This window comes from Felis catus, chromosome B3 (assembly GCF_018350175.1).
Source record: "Felis catus isolate Fca126 chromosome B3, F.catus_Fca126_mat1.0, whole genome shotgun sequence".
Classification (NCBI taxonomy): domain Eukaryota; kingdom Metazoa; phylum Chordata; class Mammalia; order Carnivora; family Felidae; genus Felis; species Felis catus.
The window spans coordinates 11,722,169-11,737,146 of NC_058373.1; the positions used below are offsets into that span (position 1 = coordinate 11,722,169).

Genomic DNA, 14,978 nt, shown 5'->3' on the forward strand with positions numbered 1-14,978 from the left:
CAAATCCATGCCTTAATCTGTTCTTCCTAACCCTCAAGGTCTTTGGATACTGTTGGAAACCACATTATCTTCTGCCTGCCTGGGGTCCCCACCCAAGCTCCTCACAAAGGATCCCATCTGTGAGCTAAGAAGTTCAAGGAAGACAGCAAAATCTTCCCTTTGCTATCCATAGGGAAAAAAAAGAAAAAAGATAATCATCTCTATCAGTTCCATACGCTACATGATCCAGTATTGTCGAAGGTCTTCTCCTGGCCAAATTAACAACACAAATCATCACCTTAAGAGGAAGTTCATGGGTACTGGAGAGGGGCAGCCCTGCATTATGGAGGCTTTAAAACCCATACTCATAAAATGTGATAGGAAAATTCATCTTTGAGGTTCATGGCCAACAAAATCTGCCACGTCTCTTTCATGGATGCTTTTAATGTTCTCTGCAGAGCAGTGAGTAGGTGACCCTGGGGAAAGCGTGGGGTTGAGCAAATTCCCTGAATAAAAACAAGAGGTTGGGGAGGCACCTGAGTAGCTCAGTTGGTTAAGCATCCAATTCTTGATTTTGGCTCAGGCCATGGTCTCAGGGTTTATGAGATCAAACCACACATCAGGTTCTACACTGATGGCTTGGAGCCTGCTTGGGATTCTCTCTCTCCCTCTCTCTCTCTCTCTCCCTCTTTCAAAATAAATAAAATAAAAACAAATAAACAAGAGGTGGGAACTGTGTCTCTCATGAGGGGACCCTGCCCAGGCACAAACCAAACCCCAGGCTCACAAGGGCGGCTCATCCTGGAGTCTTCTCACGATGCCTAGCTACACACAAAATGAGATTGACTGCATTCGGTTAAAAATAAATAAATAAAAGAAAGTAGTTGAGTTCAGTTCCACCACCAGGTTTTTTGGGGTTTTCCTTTTAGGCATCTGTCTTGGAAGTGGTGTGAGTGACCTCATAATGACCCAGCACCCTCTTGGGTTCTCTGTTTGTTTGCGGTCACCATGGAGACAACGTAGGATGTCCCTGGAGGGCTCTTGTACAGCATTTATTCTCTTTGCTACTAGTTCTTGACCCCAAAGCCATCCACCATAACATTAATGCTAACTGCCATAAGGAGCCTGGATGAGCCCCCAGGGGAGTCAGGAGAGGTCACCACGTGCCCAGCTAGGCGCCAGGAACCGCAAGGTGGAAAAAGTCCCTGCTTTCCAGGGTTTTGTGCCCATACCCATAAAGTCTCTTGCTTCCAACGGCTTTCCCAGTTTCTCCCAGTCATGTCTCCCAAATCTGCTCCCTTTCTGTGTCCTCTGACTCAATGAATGACACCAATATCCCCTAATCCCATAGTGAAGTCAGAAGCCTGGGGGTCATCTCTGAACCCTCTCTACTCCTTCCCTCACATTCAATGAACCACCATCTTATCTTCTTGATCCTCTTTAGTCTTCAATCTGTTTATTCAGGGATGCCATATAGGGTTGCATAGAATGTGCACTGTCCAATTTAAGGCCTATTTTTCGCACCATGGTCTGTGAGACTGGTGCCCCTAAAGTTGTACAGCGGGAAGAAAGCACTTTCCTTTTCTCTCCTTTCTGCTTCCGTTACCTAGGCTCTGACCAACACTTCTACCCTGGAATAGAGTCAGCCTGGTCTGGAGGAGGCCACTATGGGCACTCGATTCAGGTCTTGCCCCCACCCATCCAGTCTCCACAGAGTCCTTTATCAAAAAGGTGTGTCTTACAATGTCACCCCTCTGCTTCACACCCTCCACTGGTTGCCGCAGTCTTCAAGATAAAACTCAAACTCCCTCACCAGGTTAGAAGACATAAAAGGCCTAGCACAATCTGGCCCCTGCTTCCTTCTTCAACTGCAACTTATACCTACACAACCACCACAGACAACCTAATATTCCCACCACGTGAGGTTGTCAGAACCTTCCATACCACTGCTCACCATCAGAGCTTGGCCTGGAGGCCTATTTCCTCTGCCTAGACCTAGACCTCCAGCCGCCCTCTGCCCCACCTCTGCCCCTTGCCCCATGGTTCATCTAAACTCCTGTGCATCTCTCAAGGCCCAGCTCACACATCACCTCCTCCAGGCTGTACTCCCTGACCAGGCTTGCCTGAGTCCCCATGACCCCAACTGGAGTCTAGGCTGAGTGCTTCACTACTGGGCCTTTTAGGACCAAAACAGTGCTCAATAAACCGTGCTCTGTTGCATGCCAGAAAGAGCCTTCCAGGCCCCACTCCTCAGCAGGTAACTGAGGAAATTACTGTCTGCAACTCTTCCCCCAGGAAGAATTTCTCTGCAGTATCACCACCCCTGGCAGCTCTGGAACCATCTGAAATAGCAGCTCAGGCCTGGTCTCTGCCCTTCCTTCCCTTCACCTCTCTACTCCTGCCCCATAGTCTGCGCCCGCCTCCACCAGCGGCAGCTGAAGCCTCCTCGGTGAGCCGGCCTGTTCCTGCAGCTCTGCAATTGCCCCGTGCAGATACCATCGCCATTTGCAAGGCTCACTCCTGCATACCAAACAGAAACTCCTGGTGGGGAGCCAAAACCCAGTCATCCTGCAGAGTCACCACCAGCCCCTTGGAAGGAAAAGGGACCCGTGTCCTGCCCCAGCCTCTCTCTCTCCTCCCGAGCTTCCTGACTTCTTGGTGCATCTGTTGTACTCTCTTGCAAAATCCTCCTTGCTCTGTTCAAATTGGAAAGGGCGAGCACATTGAATGAAGTTCAAGACATCGCATTTCCTCCAAACATCCTTCCCTGTCCTCAGGAATGACACACTTTGCCTCTTGATGAAGCCAACTGGCTCATACTGCAATTCTCTCTCTCCCTCCCTCTCTGTGCCTCCCCTGCTTACTCTCTCTGCCTCTCTCTCAAAACAAAAAGCTTTAAAAATTTTTTTTAAAAAAAGCTAAGATGGTAAATTTTATGTTACATATTTTACCATAATGAAAAAGTTTTTCAAAAAAGTTAAAATGCTAAGTTTTACATTACATAAATTTTGCCACAATTTCTTAATCACCAAGTTCTCCATTCTTTCCTTGAAAAACTCGGGGCCCAGAGAGCAGAAGCCACCTGCCGGTAGTTGGTCTTCTCGTCTCCGCCTTCCCTCATGGCTGATCCAGCTCTCCCTCTCCTTGGTTGTGACTGTGCACCCTCGAAAGGCACTGCTGGGGCACATGCTCACTACACGGTTCTGCTCCTTCTGCCTTTTTCTTTTATTTTCCCTCCACTGCTCAAGACCAACCTGCCTCTTGCATACATTTCAGCCAGAAGATGGTACCTGGGCTGAAAAGGTTGTGCAAAGGCTTGGTGAAGACAGATCACGCTGCGAGGATGTGCAGAAGTGACTGCTAGAGCCCCTGCTTTGCAGCATTTCTCTCAGAAATAACCTCTGTCACCCACAGGCCGCCCCTTTCATTCAGGTCTATCTTGTTTCTGGAAGCAAATCCATGTCCTCTCTGGCTCTCTGGCGCCATCTAGTGTTATTTTTAAATAGCCACAAAGATTTTTTGTTTTGTTTTGTTTTAATCTCTAAAAGCATTTTTAAAGAACAAAACCGTTTTCAAAGTTTTATTACAGAAGAATTTCTATAATATTCTATAATACTATACTAATAATATATTAATAATATTCTAGAAGGAAATCAACTTTACCCATTGTTCTAGCACTAAGTTGTCAAGAATTTTTCCGCCAACACATTTATAAATATTTCAAAGATACTCTGAAGGGTAGATGCTGGTTTTATCCATCTGGCCCTTAGTATTGCCTTTGATAGAAAAACTACCTGTAAGATAAAAATGAAGAAAGATAATATAAAAACAGGAAGGGAGACAAAACATAAGAGACCCTTAAATACAGAGAACAAACTGAGGGTTGCTGGAGGGGTTGTGGGTAGGGGGATGGGCTAAATGGGGAAGGGGCATTGAGGAAGACACTTGTTGGGATGAGCACTGGGTGTTACACATAGGGGATGAATCACTGGAATCTACTCCTGAAATCATTATTGCAACTATATGCTAACTTGGATGTACATTAAAAATAAATACATACATACGTACATACATAAAAATGAAGAAAGGTATGGCTTGTGTTTAAAGTTTTATCCGAGCCAGAACAGAAACAGTGTAAGCAAAATATGTCATAAACCCTTGTCTTTGCCTGTCTCAGTTCAGCAACTGAAAGTGGGCACAACCTGACAGTGGCAAATGGAACTGCCTTCTTTTTTTTTTTAAGTTTATTTATTTATTTTGAGAGAGAGAGAGAGAGAGCAAGAGAGGGGCAGAGTGAAAAGGGACACAGAGAATCCCAAGCAGGCTCCATGCTTACAGCGCAGAGCCCGATGCAGGGCTCTATCTCACCAACCACGAGATCATGACCTGAGCTGAAATCAAGAGTCAGATGCTTAACCCACTGAGCCACCTAGAACTGCCTTCTTAATGAAAACACAAATGTCATCCAGGGAGATCCCACAATGCCAATGACTGAATCAAAACCTATAGATCTACTGGTCTTTGGGGCAGGTTATGTTGCTAAAACTAAAACTGATATAAAGAGGAGAGAGAGGCAACAATTTACACACGATTATTTAGAGGCATTAATCACCGGGTAATGTAGTAAATCTAGCTCCTGCACAAGTTGCAAGTTGCTTTTGCAAGGGAAGAGAAGAGAAGAGAAGAGAAGAGAAGAGAAGAGAAGAGAAGAGAAGAGAAGAGAAGAGAAGGGACGAGAAGAGAAGAGAAGAGAAGAGAAGAGAAGAGAAGAGAAGAGAGAAAAAGAAAGAGAAAGAGAAGAGAAAGAAAAGAAAGAAAGAAAAGAAAAAGAAAGAAAGAAAGAAAGAAAGAAAGAAAGAAAGAAAGAAAGAAAGAAAGAAAGAAAGAAAGAAAGAACCAGCAGCTAGCCACATTGGTGTTATAATCCCACCTCGGGTTATCAATGTCACTGAGAGGGCTTTAAAACATCCACTCTTCTCACAGGAGGCCTCAAGCTGAAGAGAGACTTTCAGGACTCAGACATGGGCTTTGTTCTGGAGATCCAGTCTCAGATTCCACTGACCTACTACACATAGAGCCTACAGAGTTCAAACAAAACAGCAAAGCAAGAGGACCTGGGGGAAGGGAAGGAAGCAGGGGCCTTCCACATTTTTGGTCCAGCTATCTGCTGAAAGATTAATTACCAAAAGCAAATCCCTACAACTTGAAGCAGAGGAAAAATCTCAAAAGGAAAACACAGCACTTCTCCAGTGAGAAGCCAGGCAGGGCCTCATTTTTTTTTCTTTAAATACATGTCACATTTCCCCAAAATGCATGAGGTGTCATCCCTGCAGTAAAACAAGTCAGGCTTTGAGGTCAGAGAGCTCTGAGTTTCAAGCCTGCCTGTGACTTCAGACAGCTTTAGCAGAAGCTCTGGGCCCCCAGGTCCTCATCCCGACATCAAGACTAAAAATATCTTGCCTCAGTGAATTGAAATAAAGACAGGTGAAGCATCCCTAGGCCAGAGCCTGGCCCAATCAGGTGTTCAGTAATGATGGGCGTCATCTTGATGATGATGATGATGATGATGATGATGATGATGATGATGAAGATGATGATGATGGCAACCCTACCGTTTCACTCCCCCTGGACCACAATCCTTCCACACACAAACCTGCCCCTCTTCTAACTGGCAATCACATTCACTTAACAACTGTAGCTAACATCCATTGAGCACTTACTATGTGCCAGACGCTGTACAATAATTTCACTTAATTTTCAGGGCACCCAAAGACAGCCGTGGTTAATACCCCACTTTATAGGCAAGGAAACAGGTTCAAAGAGGTTGGGTAACGCATCGGTCAGGGTACGCCAACCACTATCACAAAAAACCCAAAACCTCAGTGACTTAACACACTCCAAGCCTACCTCTTCCCCACGTCCCTGCTGGCAGAGGGCATGAAACGAAGGACTCACTGTAGCAGTCATGCAGGGACCCAGGCTCCTTCTGTATTGTGACTCCCCCCTACGATGAATTGCCACTTGATTCCCTGCATCTAGATAGCAAGTAAGAAGGAGAGAGCAAGGGGCTCTTTATCCCCTTAACCCAGTGTGACACACGGCACTGGGCTAAAGGGTGGCTAAAACGAGCCTCTCAGCCCCAGCTCAATGCAAGAGGCTGGGGCATAGCCTACTGGTGCTCCCAGGAAGACGAAAACAGAAATAGATTCTAGCGAGCACTAGTTTCTATCTCGATGAACTTGCCTAAGATCACACAGCCAGTAAGAATGGAAGTGAACTATGAACCCAGGTTCTCATCTCCTAATCACTGAGCTACATACACTGTCATCTGGGGAACTGTGGAGGTTTTAAAACAGAGCTCCCAAATTCTTTCCCATTCATCAAATCAAGATGTAGGGTCAATGCCGAATCTGCGTTTGGTTAGTTCTTGACCAACAGAATACAGCAAAAATGACACTGACACTATGACCATGTCCAGGCTCTTAAGACACTGGCACGTTTCTACTTCGTATCTCTTGGGACACCCACTCTTGGAATCCAGCTGCCCTGTTGTGAGGAAGCCCAAGCTAGTCTATAAGAAGAGATATGTGTATTTTTCCAGCTAATCCCAGGGAGAGGTCCCATCCAACATCTAGAATCATCATCTAGAATCAGATGTGTGAGTGAAGTCCCTTCCAGATGATTCCAACCAACAGTCAAGTTATTGCCAGCTTTTGAGTCTTCCTAGCTGAAGCCCCAGACATCATGGAGCAGAGACAGTCCGTATGGCCTTGCCCAGTCTGGGAACTCCTGGCCCACAGAATCTGTGAACATAAGAAGATGGCTGATTGATGCCAGTATGTTTCGGGGGTGGTTTGTTATACAGTAGTAGTATCTGGAAGAGGAATTTATTTAAGACCCTATTGGGGTGCCTGGGTGGCTCAGTCAGTTAAGCATCCGACTCTTGACCTCAGCTAGGTCTTGATCTCAGGGTCATGGGTCCAAGCCACACATTCGGCTCTGCACTGGGTATGAAGCCTACTTAAAAAAACAAAAACAAAAACAAAAACATAAGACCCTATTACTTCTGGGGAGAAAAGCCTCCAGAATCTCTTTATACCACCTTTTTATTTTTATCCTTGTGCTATTTGATCTTTTTTCCCACAATAAAAATTTCTGACAAACTTTGTAACTTCTACCATCGAGACAAAAAATGTTTAATGATGCACCCTCTGCTGATCACTAAGCCCCAATGACCTCTGTGACCTTGTCCCTTGACTTTGCCAGGAAATGAGACTCCTTGGCTACGTGGTAAAGCTGGGTGGCTACGCAGATCCTAGAGGTCCCTGATGCTTGTTCCAGGAAGGAACAAGCCAGTGGCCCCAGTGACCGCCTCTAACTGTCCTCTTCGAAGCACTATGCCAGCTTCTTTGAGGATGAGTAGGGACCGGGGTCAGCCCCACCTGCACATATGAAAATAACACTACAGAGGGGGCTGGGATTACGGGTAAAACGGACCCTAAAGATGGTTTGTGAAAATGTTGCCAAAGAGGCCAGGATGCTGCCTGCCTTTGGACAGTGGCTTATGCTGTTTCCCCTACATCGTGTGCCTTTCCTGGGTACAGAAGATTAATTCTGAAAGAAAAAGTTCAGTGCCCAGCAGCCGAGAAGAGAGGAGACGGGGACGCCAGGGAGCAGCCAGACTCACGCGCTACAGTCACATCCCCACACGCTCTCTCCTCACGCCTCCTGACAGGTTGGGTCAGAGGATGTGTCTGGTCTCTAGAAAAAAGGGCAGTGCAGGAATCCCCTCCATGTCTGCATCTTTTCAGGAGCCTCAGTAAGCAGTGGGTGACCTTCCTCACGCCCATGTATGTCACAGAACTGGACAGAAGCCTCAGCCAGCAAGTAAAATGGAAGCCAGAATCAGTGGAATCTCCATTCCTTGAAAACAACATCTTTGGGTCAGGCCAAAGCAGAATCTATGAAATGAGACCTTTTCCGCATCCCAGCCTTTCTTTGCCCAGAAAGCCAAATGTAAGAAAGAACTGCTAGAGACTAGGGCCGGCCTCCAGAACTACAGGCTCAGGAGATGTGGGGAGAGACCAAAGATGAAAAGCAGTGGGGAGAAGCGAAGCTGTATCTGGAAGATCTCCCAGGAACTGTGGCTCAACTGCCCAATGCCAAACTCACAGCTCTCAGCCGGACTTGGGCCGACTCCAGGACCTTTTCACTGTTTCCTACTTACTTTTACCGGAACAGCCCTCGTATTCAGTGCCACCAACTCCATCGACCAGTTTTTTGGAGCACCATTGGATTCAAACATGAATACGACAAAAAAAACAGACCTCTGGTTCGTGGACGGATGAGCCCGTGGCGAGCTATGCGGTTCCAGAAGTTGCCCTTCTTACCTGAGGGGGTGGACCCACTCACGGGAGTGCTGGGGGTCCTCCACATCTTCCTGTGTACCTGTTGCTGTACCCCATTAAAGAGGATCAGCATTGCCGACACGTGGGTCGGGGCCATTGTTGGGGCCACACCACCTGTCGTGGGCTGGCCAGCAGCCACCTGAAGCCTTGACGCTGGAATGTTTCTCCTGGGAGGAATCCTCTACTCCTGCCTGCTTCCCCATTTCAACACACTGAGTTGGGGCCTCTGCACAGACGACTCCCAAGGCTCCCATATGATGTCAGTCACCCACCCAGCCCTGCGAAGGTGCACTGCCCTGTGCCACCGCCTGGCCTTGATCACACTGTCCTCGGCAGCCGCCATCCTGGATGTCACCACATGGACCTTCCCCATCATCTCCCTGCCCACCCCCATCCCCCCCATCAACCTGTATATTTCCTACCTTGGCTTTTGGTTCTACATGGATGTGGACCAGAAGAGCTCCTTTTTTTTTTTTTTTTTTTTTAATGTTTATATATCTTTGAGAGAGACAGAGACAGAATGTGAGTGGGTTAGGGGCATAGAAAGAGGGAGACACAGAATCTGAGCCAGGCTCCAGGCTCCGAGCTGTCAGCAGAGCCCGACACGGGGCTCGAACTCACGAGCTGTGAGATCATGACCTGAGCCGATGTCGGTCACTCCACTGAGCCACCCAGGTGCCCCCCCAGAAGCTGTTCTTCTGCAGCCTCTGGCACCTGCCCCTTGCTCCTGCTGCTCATGCTCACCTGTGAGCAGCCACCGGGTGGGAACTGTGCTAGGGGACAGCCTCAGAGTTGAAATCACATGGGCGTGTGGGAACAAAAAAAAAACATACAGGGAGATGTGCAATTTTTTTTTTATCCCTCTGCTGGTAGACAAGAATATTTTGGTAATTCTGGAGCTCTAGAAGAGAGACTGCTGGGTGACTGCAAAATGATTTTGTGCTCAGTGATCACCCGATGATTGTTTTTTATGGTAACGTCTAAAATGCTCCCCAAATAACAGGTTGGCTCAGGTTGATTAGTACAGAATATTTTTCTCTCCAAGGGTTTTTTATATATTTCTTTCCCCAACTCCCCTTCCCCCAAACTGTTTTCCTTCTTCCTTGCATGGATGTACAAGTGCACCTCCTCCTTTATGGTCTCCCCCTCTCTCTCTCTCTCTCTCTCTCTCTCTCTCTCTCACACACACACACACACACACACACACACACACACACTCCCCACCCGCCAGCCCAAATGCTCATTGGTGGCCAGACACTCTAGGTCTTGTCCTCTGGTCCCCGGAGGGCAGCGGAAATGCACGCTGCGGGCCCTCCCTGCGAATGAGCCAGGGCCTCCTATCCAGCTTTCTCAGTATATCCTCAACCGCATATTCCCCCAGACAATAAAAGAATACCAAGGATGTGTGGCTGCTTGACATTCGAAGGGAGAATTCCACACAGTTGCCTAGGGGATCTCAGACAGGACTGCCAGCCCCTGGCCGCCCCCCTATTACACATCAGCATTTCAAAAACTCCAAGGAATCAAAAGGATCTCTATGGTTCACTTTAAAATACTGGAGGTATCTGAAGTGTCTCTTTCTGGAAGGGTGGCGCAAGGCTTCATACCAGCAGTCCATCCGGCTCTGACCCATTACTGTCCCCCTTCGGCCACCGCTGCTGATCAGCAGCCCCTTTGCTGCGTGGCTTCTCAAGACTGAATGAGAAAGGAAGTCAGGGGAGAAAAGGTGAGCTGTAGCTCATCTTCTCATCCCTTCAGTGAAAAAATGCCATTTCTCTCCTGGTATCCTCTCAATTTAGAAATTATTCTCCCTACGTCCAATGGCTTTAAGAGCCAGAAGCTTAGGTTGGATTCCTGGTGGGGATGTGTCGGGTCCCAGGACTTGTGCGAGTTCCCCTGTAGCCACATATGGCCTCAGTGACCTCTGGGTCCTTCCATCCACCCTTCACGTGTGCCTCTTGTCCACTGTCGAACCCCACTTGCCTGAAGGTCTTGAAGAGTAACAGGATGTCTTAATTGTTCAGTCTCCAGGGGCACTGCTGCCCTGTAGGAATTCATTTCAGGGTGTTTCAGCAACATTTAAATGGTCACGGCAATACACCTGTTCTCAAAATTTTCCAAAGCGATTGCAGATAACATGTGACCTCTGTTTCCAGCTACCTGTAATATAACCTCTCAGCTGCATCCAGGTTCTTCACTGTGGAGAGCATAGCATGGGAATGTCTGCAAAGAACATCTCCAACTTGTTGCAGCCCTCGAATTTGTAAAATGCCTCCATTCTCTTTTCCTGCTTCAATAAACCAGTATGCATGAATGTGTGTGTGTGTGTATGTGTATATATCAAAGAAAGCGAAAAGTACAGATGACATTTTACTATGGAAGAAAAATGAAATCGCCAGTATTAGTCATGTCTGACCTACAAAAAATTGGCAATTTCGTATGGTTCGACCTAATAACAGGAGACTTGTTGAGGGCTTACTAAGTGCTGGGGTCTATGACAAACATACATGATCTCATTTGATCCCCCAGACCTCTTAAGAAGGACATTTATATTCCCATTTCACAGAGGAAGAAACACACTGGAGGGGTTTAAGGTGCACCAGATGAGAACTTGAAGATAGTCAACTGGTCAACAATTCGCAAACATGGAATGACCAAAGAAATCACGGGACCAACACCCTCACCTTACATACAAGATAACCATGGCCTGCACATGGTCTGACTCTCACTGGTGGTGGACATGAAAGTACACAGGGGAAGGATCATCAAGAGTTCTCAAGACCCCTGGACATTCTATGTCTCTCCTGGTCTCATTACACTAAGTCTATGCCCTTTCTCAACTTGACCTCACTTGGTTACATCAAGGAAGAATAGTCATCTCTGCATATCAAAACTAGAACCTTTCTAAATGCCCACCAAGAGGACACTACTAGATACCTTCAATATGTTGTATCTTTTAAATGGAATAATATGGAACCCTCAAAAATAATGTCATGGTCATATACTTGGAAACATGAAAAGATGCTCAAGTTATTATTACGGTAAATTTCAAAAGATGCTGTGTACAACACAACATGAACACCTTAGAAAAGAGGCTGGGATGGGGCGCCTGGGTGGCGCAGTCGGTTGAGCGTCCGACTTCAGCCAGGTCACGATCTCACGGTCTGTGGGTTCGAGCCCCGCGTCAGGCTCTGGGCTGATGGCTCAGAGCCTGGAGCCTGTTTCCGATTCTGTGTCTCCCTCTCTCTCTCTGCCCCTCCCTCGTTCATGCTCTGTCTCTCTCTGTCCCAAAAATAAATAAACGTTGAAAAAAAAATTTAAAAAAGAAAAGAGGCTGGAAAAATATACACCAAAACAGATGATTCTGCTAAGCATTGGGATCATGGTTTTTATTTTCTTCTTTCTAATCTCCTACAGTGAATACATATTTTTTTGAGAGTACTGAGGATAATTCAAAAAGATTTTTCAAAGGAAACAGTAAAAAATTTGGCAAAGGATGCTTTCCCTCTTTCACTTAATGGGTCCCTGAGGCATCCAGTGAAGATCCAAGGATCTCCAAGGATCCCAGGTCCTGTGGATCCTACTCTCACATCTCTTGGACCCTCTGATGGAGAAAGCAGTTCCTCCATAATAAAATAGTGTTTCCTGTGATTAGAGAAGTTAAATTTTCAAGAAAATGATAGAACTGTAATGCTTTACTAGACAAAAATAGAGACTGCTTTCAAATGCTTGTTATTGGTACCTTCTATACAAAATCCCTTTAAAGTATGCTGACCTATGACCCTTGGGGCCACCTTTTTTTCACCTACTGAATGTCACAAGGTCTCCCCTGCCTCTGCTGACCACCAGGTCACTCTTGGAGGGTGATGGACTATGCCCTTGTACACAGAAAACCTATCATTTTGATGTGCTCAAGAGTCCTACCCCTTCATACTCTCACCCATCCCCTCTTCTAGGCTCTGGCTACTTAGTGTTGAGAACTTGGAAAAGGGATAAAGAACAAGTGTCTCCTTACTTGACTAGATTTGGTCACAGTTCCTATACTGGTTGACATGGCTTCTCTGACCAGCGCTGAGTAGGCTCTCCTGATCTCTGCATGACAGGTTTTCAAATGCTAATTATGACTATCTTATGGAATGATGTGGGAGCTCTTTGTTGGGGGAAGGGGTCCTGCACAGTTCAACAACATGACCCTAACTCTGGCTAACCTCTTCCACACACCCTCAACTCCCACCCTTGGCTCAGGAATCACCAGAAAGGGTGGAGTGAAAGAAGCCACTCATTACAATCATCTACATAAAACAAGAGCCTCCGACACTCCTACTCCAACGGTGCTATATTGTTATCCATTGGTGCAAAGCAAATTATCCCAAAATCTATTAGCTTAAAGCAACAAATATTTATTCTCTCAGTTCCTGTGGATAAGGAACCTGGGCATGGCTTAACTGTGTTCCTCTAGCTTAGAGTCTCTCACAAGGCTGTAATCAAGGTATCAGCCAAGGCTGGGATCTTATCTGAAGACCTGACTGGAGAAGGATCTGCTTTCAAACCCACTCCCTGGCTATTGGCCAGAGGCACCCTCAGTTCCTTGCCATATAGGCTTCTCCACAGAGCAGCTCACAAAATGGTAGCTGGCTTCATCAGTAAGCAAGAAGAGCCAGAGTGAGTGAGTGCAAGCAAAACGGAAGCCACAGTCTCAGAAGTGGCACCTCTTCACTTCTGCCATAATCTATGTATTAGAATCACTAGGTCCAGCCCACAGAGACAGGGATTACACAAGAGCATGAATACTAAGAAGCAGAGAATCGTTGGAAGCCATCTTGGATGCTGCCTACCACAGGCACATTTTCTGGTCTCTCCAGCGCACTGAAGAATACCATAAGATTTTTCATGAATTTCTCCCCTTTACACTGTTGGGCTGGGAAGATGTTTTAGCCTGTTGGGTGCCCCCAACACCTCTAAAAACTCAGCTTATCCAGTCCCAAGTAGCTTGGAAGTACCCCCAGCATATTCCTGGCCAGTATGACAAGACTGAACAAATCAACACCAATTTCCTATATGTACCTTCCTGCAGAAGGCCCAGGACACACACAGCCCTCCTCCAAAGGGGGCCCCCAGAAATTACCCATCCTTCTAGTCTGCTCCACTGCACCATGCCTTCTTTTCCTTGATCTCTCCAAGTCTCTATTTTCCTGTTAAAGTAGGTTCAGGGACAGGAAACAAGATCTCAGAGTCACTGGAGGTTATCAAAACTCCACACATCCAAATGGAGAAGCAACCAAGAACCCCAATTCTGAACTATGAGAATTGGGCTAGAGTCCCAGAAACCAGGAGGACCAGCAGAGCCTTAGGAGAAAACTACCAAAGATACCTGAATCCTTAGCTGGGAAGGTTGGAAAAGGCTTGATCCCCTAAGTCCCATCTCCCCTTCCCTTCCAAAGGGACTTCAGGCCCCTTCCAATGCCCAAGAAAATCCACTTCCCATCCCCATATGCTTTGACTCCCACCCAGAAAACAAAAAGAAACAGCATAAATATTGTTTCAGTGGATTAAGGAGGACATTTCACCACAAGCCACAGCATAGAAACATCAGAATTGCTTTCAGGATGCCTCCACCAGGGCCTCCCTGCAAAAAGATCAAAGACACCTTGATTATCAGTGATAATCAAGTCTGCTTATTTAAGTAGGCTCCCTGCTAAGCATGGAGCCCAATGTGGGGCCCGAACTCACAACCCCAAAGACCTGGGCTGAGATCAACAATCAGATGCTTAACCAACTGAGCCAACCAGGCACCCCTCTGTTGTGTATTTTTTTTAATTAAAATATATAGATGTTAAAAAATATAGATAGATAGATAGATAGATAGATAGATAGATAGATAGATGTTAAATTGCACCATACGTTAAATAGTTATTTGGGGCTAGCTCAAGCATTTATGTTTTATATGAGGAAATATAGCCCAAATTCCAAAATCTAATGACATAAGTGAACATGTGCACTACAATCACTTCTTAGGTTTCATATGCTTACACTCTAGAGCTATGGTTTTTAAATTTTTATTTTTGAAGCACAAAAACAACTGTTTTGTCAAGTAAGAGCAGAGCAGTGGCCCCAAGTGATGCTTGTGCATCTGAAAGGAATGAGGCCAGAGTCCAGCCTGTACAGCCTACTCCTCCCTCCCTTCAGATTTCTTGGGATCCTCTGGAGACCCTAGGACTCCATGGGACACAAAGTCATGTTCAATATTAATCTGCGTTTTCAAGATCCAACACTAGAGGGCAAAATGCTGAGCCTAAGCTCTAGATTCATTATTCTATGTGTGTGCAGGATGATAAAGATTCCTATTACAAACCACACTTTTAAAGAATCCATTTTCAGATCACAAAGTTTAACTCTTTGGAAACACAGGTCTCTGATAAAGCTAAGGTTGTTGTAGAACGCCCTGGAAAATTAAACAACTAAGCGACGCCATAATTCAGTGAGATCAGATTTCTGCAAACCTCAAACCAGAAAACAGCTTAAAAATATTAGATAAGAAGGCAACGCATTTGGGCCCCGATGAGGGGGGAGGAGAATAAATAAGCTTAGGAA

At 46.2% G+C, this 14,978-nt stretch overlaps 1 pseudogene; it reads left to right on the top strand.

Annotated features, from left to right (window-relative positions):
- The first annotated feature begins 1,504 nt into the window (after positions 1-1,504).
- Positions 1,505-14,978, top strand: part of LOC101096319 — a 60,642-nt pseudogene continuing 47,168 nt past the window's right edge.